The 9,306-nt window shown below is 39.7% G+C and overlaps 4 pseudogenes; all 4 read right to left on the bottom strand.

Moving 5' to 3' along the window:
• Window positions 1-1,142: 1,142 nt before the first annotated feature.
• Window positions 1,143-2,448, bottom strand: LOC149186412 (mannosylglycoprotein endo-beta-mannosidase pseudogene; annotated as a pseudogene).
• A 457-nt stretch (window positions 2,449-2,905) lies between these two features.
• LOC149186411 (protein DJ-1 homolog D pseudogene) lies at window positions 2,906-3,322 on the bottom strand (annotated as a pseudogene).
• Window positions 3,323-6,548: 3,226 nt separating this feature from the next.
• Window positions 6,549-7,193, bottom strand: LOC149186410 (mannosylglycoprotein endo-beta-mannosidase pseudogene; annotated as a pseudogene).
• A 472-nt stretch (window positions 7,194-7,665) lies between these two features.
• LOC149186409 (protein DJ-1 homolog D pseudogene) lies at window positions 7,666-8,082 on the bottom strand (annotated as a pseudogene).
• Window positions 8,083-9,306: the final 1,224 nt, after the last annotated feature.

Genomic DNA, 9,306 nt, shown 5'->3' with positions numbered 1-9,306 from the left:
CATTTCATGATGGCCTCCATCTTGGTAGGATCTGTTAGCACTTGAAATTTCACCTCAGGCTGAAAAGGCAAATCTCAAAGCTACATCAAACCATTCAGCCTCGTAGCTAGCCCTACGAGGCAGGAGAAGGCTCTCTCCGGTCAATCTCGGTAAATTTTCAATGGGAAGAGATGACCAATCAAGGTAACACAGATATTAGGCTAGTAAACTGATTTGAAGGTTGATTTGGGGTTTTTAATTAACTAACGGGGTTTTTCTGAGCTGCATGGGCAAAATCACAGCTTCAAACAGAGAAATATAATGAACAACACAGGTTGACGACTGAGGCAAGGTAGGCAAGGAATTTAGCATCAAATCTAGATTTTAAATGGGATGGCAAGACTGGTGAGGAGCTGACAAGGGCATAGAACTGAATCCTTGTCAAACAGAAGAAAACATTGAATTGAACAAACTTATAGGCAGAGCATATAATACTATGAATTCTACCTAAACACTTCATTTGCTCAATTAGAAATGATCATGAAGTGAATGAAACATAACAGTTTACATATGAGACAAAGGGAAAACTTATGCTAAATTAACATACCACATGAATCTCAGAAGTTAGAGCTGTGAAATTTTCATTAAAAATCCCTCTGCCAAAGACTGTACAATGGAGCTCAGTTCTCCTCCAGCACTCTCAGCACTCAGAAAATCTCCTCTGACTAAATCTCTCTTCTTTTACAAATAATTTTTTTAATATAATAAATACATGCTGCTAAAACAAATCGACCCAAAATCAGCGATTTGTTTTATCATTATTAATATATAAAACTAAAAAAAAAAAACGATCGGCGCTGCTGAGATGGAATAACGCATCCTTTCACAAGTAGCGTTCACAGGTGTCAATCTGAAGATATAGGCAATCTAATCGTATATGCCATTTTGCAACTGCTCCCCAAATCTTGCCATCTTGCAATGTGTTGGCCATTTTACCGAACTTAGGAAAAGATTTTGCTGATCTGGAGTAAACCCACCACATATTGAATTGAATACCGAAGTATTCAATTGCCAGAACACAGAATCTTCCTTATCCAATAATGATGGGCATATCTGTTGAGCATGGTGCGATACCGATGAAACTAACACATGAATCTACGCTTTCAGGCATCTGCGGCTTTTGTTGAATGAGAAACGGCAAAGACTGCTCTTTCCAGATGTCCCCAGCCCCTTTTATCTCTGTCACTTGAATGTTTTTGTTCTTTCTAAAAAAAAAACTTGACACCCTTGAACGCAATCCCTCTGTTGTCTCCGTTGCAGGTTCTTCTACATTCATACTTCCATATTCACAATTATTCTCGATGCTAATGGGCTCATGTTGGTTGTCATGATCTTCAACATTAGGGAGAGAATGACTTGGCAAATGGAGCCAATAAAAGTTCCTCGATAAAGGTTTTGCTGATGTATCAAGAAGCATGAGGAGAAGAAAATAAACCGGCTTTGCATTATGTGATTTTGGATACTGCATTTCAAAAACTGGAAGTGTTATTTTTGATGGCACTGATATATTTTTGTTGATTTTGTGGTATGGACAGGTCCCTTCCAAATCCCATACTGAGACCTCCACTGTAACATTTGACAGGGGACTTGATGTTGTGTTCACTATCTCAATAAAATATGTTGCCAGATTCAACTGCACATGGATTGGTTCTGCAGCTGAACGGACACCATAGAATCCTGCTGTCTGTTCATGAAAATAGTCATAAAATTGACCTCTCAAACCCGGCCATGGATTCTGGGTTTTCCAAATTAGAACACCTGTGTATTTTGTCCACATCCTTGACGTCCACCCTTCCAAAGTGCCTTATATTGAACATAGTTGACAAGTTGTGCCTTCTCACAGAAATCATCCAGACTCTTTGGCTCTCCATACATTTCAATTTGATCATGGACCGTTCCAGGGTTAGAATATGGGATATACTTGTGATAGTCCCAAACAGGATTTGGCACTTCTTTAATGTAGCCATTTGGGAGCTTCTAAAACAGTGGAATTTTCCATGCTTCTGGAGGCATTGTTGCTCTGATAGTGGTTGCAAGTGGCATACCTACAGAAACCACCTCAGGATTAAACCCATATTTATAAAAGTCATCCTTGAAAAAGTCTTCTGGATTTTGGATATTATAGGGGCCATCTGTAAATTCTCCATCTCCACTGGCAAATCCATCCCATAAAGATCCTTGTATGTATACACGGGTTCCATCAAGGTATCGGCTAGGATCTTCAGAGGCTTTGGGCCATGTATGTGAATTCATTAAATTTGTTCCAATGTCAGGGGACTTCGAATAAGGATGAAGCTGCAAGTCATTCTTTAGAGCTGCATTGATGTCATCTGGTGGGTGTTGCTCATTACCTCCAACCCATAGTGCCAAAAGGAATGGCAGCCAGAGAACCATAGAATGATGTTTCAATACAAATCTAATGCCAAAGCGAAGAGAGATGCCGTAAGAACCATTGGCTTTGTCCAGCGCTTGCCATCATTTACAATTGAGCGAACTCGGGTAGCATATGAAAGAAAATTATGGGTCTCATCCATAATGGATTCCGCTGGGGATATATTTGCAAACATTAATGTTTTGGCATCGCCACCAAGTGCATCACTCATAAGCATCGTGAGCTTGTGATTTCTGTATGCCGCCCTTCAGAAGCCAGTGCACTAATAACATCCCCCAGGGCTGAAAGAGACCGATTGATATTTTGAGCCACTTTCATTTGATTGCCTGTTGATCCCTTTATTTTATGTTAACTTAATGAAGACATCAACTTACACTGCAACTGCAACTTATTATATCTAGTGGTCCTCTACAGCATAGTAGTTTTTATACACACGGAGTAGAAATTGAGTTTACAGACAATGCGCACAACTCCTCAAAACGACACTTTAATTCCCAATGATGCCATGATCTGAGAGATAAATTGTGGGTGTGCAGGCCAAGCTGCTGCTGTCACTAAATTCCCATCTCTAAAACATGTAGTTATAGGTTCTGGCTCTAACCATTCACCGCCAGAAAGCAATACATCAAGCTTTACAGCTGGATACGCAGTACATGTTTTCTCTTTCAATATACCTGCACCAGCAAGAATCAATTGCCCACGACAGATAGAAGAAATGAGCTTGTTTGAATCAGAAAACCGCTTGACCAATTTAAGAACAAATTCATTTAGAGCTAGGTACTCGGGTGCCCTTCCTCCAGGAACTATCAACCCATCATACATGCTTGCATCAATGTCATCGAAAGATGCTGTCAAAACAAAATAGTGGCCTCGTAGTTCTGAATAAGTCATGTTTGTTTTCTTCAAATTGTTATATTATCAAAACATAAATGAATTTGCAGCAGATTGTCGAGTGAAGCTAGAATGCGGGCTTGTTGAGCTCTTGCTCTTGCTAGCCACCAATTTGGCCTCTCTCTATAGTAATGCATGGTCTAGTCCTTGTTCATCAGCTGCGGAGAATGTAAATCCATGTCTAACTTTTGCAGGGATTGTCTCATCATCCACATCAAAACACTGTCATTTGAAGAGTTGTAGAGCTATAGAACATCATGACAAATTACATATTAATTATTTCTTCTTCAAAACAGGGTTTTGAAGAAGAATCTATCTCTGACATGAGACGGAGTCTAACATCAGCTCCACTTGGGATGGCAGCTGTCACTCCGTGGAGGTGCCAAGAACCGCAGAACTTTGGGAGAGCAGACAGTGCCTCCACCCATTGGGCAATGGAGTCATCATCGACACAACTGAAACTGAACTCAAACTGATTTGATCTCAAGACTGAAATGACTGAAAAAACAACTTAACAATCTTCAAGCCAACTAAAACAAGATGTTGCCCTTATGGCTGCTTATTTGTGTACAACATCTACTCTAATCTGTTGTATAAACAAGAGATCAGGTAATGCTAAAATGCCATATTAACCATTCGAGTAAACCTGACAATGAAGCCACTTGAGAATGATGCCACGAAGTCACAGATGCAATTGCTGGCAGCCCTTCATGCACGTACTGAGCCTGGTCACGGAAAAGACAGTCTGATCTGTCAATCAAACTAAAAAACATGTCCATATATGCCGCAATAGGATCACGGAAGCCGGACTCTGTTGGCTGCCCCAACTCTGCGATGCATACTTCCAGCTGCACACTGTCAATGTAAACGACTGTAGGCAATTCTATGATATCTTGTTTCGAATGAGGAAGGATTTCCAAGAACTTTTTAGGGTCTTGGAAATCATATGACTGAATTTGCTCGTCGAGACACTGAATCTCCTTTTCAATTCTTTCAACAATTAACTCACAGGCACCAATTTTAGCTTCAGGAGAGAACTCTGGAGATTTCAAACTTTGAAAGAAGTCACTGAAAAATTCTTCATTAATTTCAATATCCACTAACAATTCTCTAACTCCGTTTAGAGCTTCACAAAATGCAGGGTTTGCCCAATACCCTACCATTGCATGAATGGATCAGCAAGCGTTGGAATGTCTGGATCGAGTTGGAGTCGCCAGGTGAATGGTTCAGCCTCTGAAAACTCTCAACCTATCATCCACGGCTAAGAGTTAACAAATACATGGGGATAAGATGTCAGAGAAGCGCTATATTCACAAGCTCACGGAGATTGACTGAAGCAGCGTTTATCTACTTGCGCTGATGTAAAACAAGAGCGTTTTCGAAGGCTACCTGGAGTAACTTCAGGCTCCGTCTAAGACTTATGAAATAACACGTCTATGAACAAGAAATTTGATGTTCTCCCCAGTATGGTCGCCAGTATGTTAGCACTTGAAATTTCACCTCAGGCTGAAAAGGCAAATCTCAAAGCTACATCAAACCATTCAGCCTCGTAGCTAGCCCTACGGGGCAGGAGAAGGCTCTCTCCAGTCAATCTCGGTAAATTTTCAATGGGAAGAGATGACCAATCAAGGTAACACAGATGTTAGGCTAGTAAACTGATTTGAAGGTTGATTTGGGGTTTTTAATCAACTAACGGGGTTTTTCTGAGCTGCATGGGAAAAATCACAGCTTCAAACAGAGAAATATAATGAACAACACAGGTTGACGACTGAGGCAAGGTAGGCAAGGAATTTAGCATCAAATCTAGATTTTAAATGGGATGGCAAGACTGGTGAGGAGCTGACAAGGGCATAGAACTGAATCCTTGTCAAACAGAAGAAAACATTGAATTGAACAAACTTATAGGCAGAGCATATAATACTATGAATTCTACCTAAACACTTCATTTGATCAATTAGAAATGATCATGAAGTGAATGAAACATAACAGTTTACATATGAGACAAAGGGAAAACTTATGCTAAATTAACATACCACATGAATCTCAGAAGTTAGAGCTGTGAAATTTTCATTAAAAATCCCTCTGTCAAAGACTGTACAATGGAGCTCAGTTCTCCTCCAGCACTCTCAGCACTCAGAAAATCTCCTCTGACTAACTCTCTCTTCTTTTAATATAATAAATACATGCTGCTAAAACAAATCGACCCAAAATCAGCGATTTGTTTTATCATTATTAATATATAAAACTAAAAAAAAACAAAACGATCGGCGCTGCTGAGATGGAATAACGCATCCTTTCACAAGTAGCGTTCACAGGTGTCAATCTGAAGATATAGGCAATCTAATCGTATATGCCATTTTGCAACTGCTCCCCAAATCTTGCCATCTTGCAATGCGTTGGCCATTTTACCGAACTTAGGAAAAGATTTTGCTGATCTGGAGTAAATCCACCGCATATTGAATTGAATGCCGGAGTATTCAATTGCCAGAACACAGAATCTTTCTTATCCAATAATGATGGGCATATCTGTTGAGCATGGTGCGATACCGATGAAACTAACACATGAATCTACGCTTTCAGGCATCTGCGGCTTTTGTTGAATGAGAAATGGCAAAGACTGCTCTTTCCAGATGTCCCCAGCCCCTTTTATCTCTGTCACTTGAATGTTTTTGTTCTTTCTAAAAAAAGAAAAAACTTGACACCCTTGAACGCAATCCCTCTGTTGTCTCCGTTGCAGGTTCTTCTACATTCATACTTCCATATTCACAATTATTCTCGATGCTAATGGGCTCATGTTGGTTGTCATGATCTTCAACATTAGGGAGAGAATGACTTGGCAAATGGAGCCAATAAAAGTTCCTCGATAAAGGTTTTGCTGATGTATCAAGAAGCATGAGGAGAAGAAAATAAACCGGCTTTGCATTATGTGATTTTGGATACTGCATTTCAAAAACTGGAAGTGTTATTTTTGATGGCACTGATATATTTTTGTTGATTTTGTGGTATGGACAGGTCCCTTCCAAATCCCATACTGAGACCTCCACTATAACATTTGACAAGGGACTTGATGTTGTGTTCACTATCTCAATAAAATATGTTGCCAGATTCAACTGCACATGGATTGGTTCTACAGCTGAACAGACACCATAGAATCCTGATGTCTGTTCATGAAAATAGTCATAAAATTGACCTCTCAAACCCGGCCATGGATGTTGGGTTTTCCAAATTAGAACACCTGCGTATTTTGTCCACATCCTTGACGTCCACCCTTCCAAAGTGCCTTATATTGAACATAGTTGACAAGTTGTGCCTTCTCACAGAAATCATCCAGACTCTTTGGCTCTCCATACATTTCAATTTGATCATGGACCGTTCCAGGGTTAGAATATGGGATATACTTGTGATAGTCCCAAACAGGATTTGGCACTTCTTTAATGTAGCCATTTGGGAGCTTCTGAAACAGTGGAATTTGCCATGCTTCTGGAGGCATTGTTGCTCTGATAGTGGTTGCAAGTGGCATACCTACAGAACCCACCTCAGGATTAAACCCATATTTATAAAAGTCATCCTTGAAAAAGTCTTCTGGATTTTGGATATTATAGGGGCCATCTGTAAATTCTCCATCTCCACTGGCAAATCCATCCCATAAAGATCCTTGTATGTATACACGGGTTCCATCAAGGTATCGGCTAGGATCTTCAGAGGCTTTGGGCCATGTATGTGAATTCATTAAATTTGTTCCAATGTCAGGGGACTTCAAATAAGGATGAAGCTGCAAGTCATTCTTTAGAGCTGCATTGATGTCATCTGGTGGGTGTTTCTCATTACCTCCAACCCATAGTGCCAAAAGGAATGGCAGCCAGAGAACCATAGAATGATGTTTCAATACAAATCTAATGCCAAAGCGAAGAGAGATGCCGTAAGAACCATTGGCTTTGTCCAGCGCTTTCCATCATTTACAATTGAGCGAACTTGGGTAGCATATGAAAGAAAATTATGGGTCTCATCCATAATGGATTCCCCTGGGGATATATTTGCAAACATTAATGTTTTGTCATCGCCACCAAGTGCATCACTCATAAGCATCGTGAGCTTGTGATTTCTGTATGCCGCCCTTCAGAAGCCAGTGCACTAATAACATCCCCCAGGGCTGAAAGAGACCGATTGATATTTTGAGCCACTTTCATTTGATTGCCTGTTGATCCCTTTATTTTATGTTAACTTAATGAAGACATCAACTTACACTGCAACTGCAACTTATTATATCTAGTGGTCCTCTACAGCATAGTAGTTTTTATACACACGGAGTAGAAATTGAGTTTACAGACAATGCGCACAACTCCTCAAAACGACACTTTAATTCCCAATGATGCCATGATCTGAGAGATAAATTGTGGGTGTGCAGGCCAAGCTGCTGCTGTCACTAAATTCCCATCTCTGAAACACGTAGTTATAGGTTCTGGCTCTAACCATTCACCGCCAGAAAGCAATACATCAAGCTTTACAGCTGGATACGCAGTACATGTTTTCTCTTTCAATATACCTGCACCAGCAAGAATCAATTGCCCACGACAGATAAAAGAAATGAGCTTGTTTGAATCAGAAAACAGCTTGACCAATTTAAGAACAAATTCATTTAGAGCTAGGTACTCAGGTGCCCTTCCTCCAGGAACTATCAACCCATCATACATGCTTGCATCAATGTCATCGAAAGATGCTGTCAAAACAAAATAGTGGCCTCGTAGTTCTGAATAAGTCATGTTTGTTTTCTTCAAATTGTTATATTATCAAAACATAAATGAATTTGCAGCAGATTGTCGAGTGAAGCTAGAATGCGGGCTTGTTGAGCTCTTGCTCTTGCTAGCCACCAATTTGGCCTCTCTCTATAGTAATGCATGGTCTAGTCCTTGTTCATCAGCTGCGGAGAATGTAAATCCATGTCTAACTTTTGCAGGGATTGTCTCATCATCCACATCAAAACACTGTCATTTGAAGAGCTGTAGAGCTATAGAACGTCATGACAAATTACATATTAATGATTTCTTCTTCAAAACAGGGTTTTGAAGAAGAATCTATCTCTGACATGAGACGGAGTCTAACAGGATCTATCTTGAGCTCTCCTCCACTTATCACATACCACAGATACAACACAAACTATTGTGAAAACTCACACTTCTTGAGGTTTTCTAGTAGCTGGTGCTTCTTTAATGTCTCTAGCACTCACGTTAAATGTGATATGTGCTCCTCCCATATAGCACTATATACCAATATATCATCCAAATAGAAAAAAATAAATGAATCTATAAAATGGTGCATTACATCATTCATTAATCTCATAAATGTAGCTGGTGCATTACATAGGTTGATTGGCATGACTAACTGCTCATACAAACCTTGCGTAGTTTTGCAAGAATTCTTCTAGGTATCTTCTTCTCTTACTTGAACTTGGTGATATCAAGACTTTATGTCTAGCTTGGTGAATTATTTTTCTTGCTGCTATTGATCCAAGAGATCATCTATCTTGGATAGGGGGTACCTGTTCTTGAGAATGATTTTTTTCAACACCCTGTAATCTATACACATTTCCAAGTCCTACCCTTCTTTGGCACAATGATGATGAGTGACCCACATGGTAATGTACTCGATAAAATGATACTTTGTTCCATCAGTTGCTACAATTTTTTCTTAACCTCACTTGATTCTATAACAGATTGCCTATACAACCTAATGTTTGTCAATGGGGAGTCCATCAATAACTGGGTCTTGTGCTCCACTTCCCTCTTAGGTGGTAACCCTTTAGGCTCTTCGAACACATCCCTATATTCATGTAGAAACTCTTCCAGTTATTTTTTTTGTTTCTTAGTGCACCTATATAGGTATGCCTTGCCTCTTATTGTCTCTTATGCATTTAATTGTTTTTCTCTTAAAAACAATAAAACATACTTCTTGCTGGAGCTAGTCAATTTCTTGGCTTGGTTGCAACT

Source organism: Pinus tabuliformis, chromosome 3_1 (assembly GCF_031772625.1).
Source record: "Pinus tabuliformis cultivar Carrire ecotype Pingquan chromosome 3_1, CPIR1, whole genome shotgun sequence".
Lineage (NCBI taxonomy): Eukaryota > Viridiplantae > Streptophyta > Pinopsida > Pinales > Pinaceae > Pinus > Pinus tabuliformis.
Note: the sequence above shows the minus strand (reverse complement) of the source record. Positions and strands in the feature narration are given on the sequence as shown.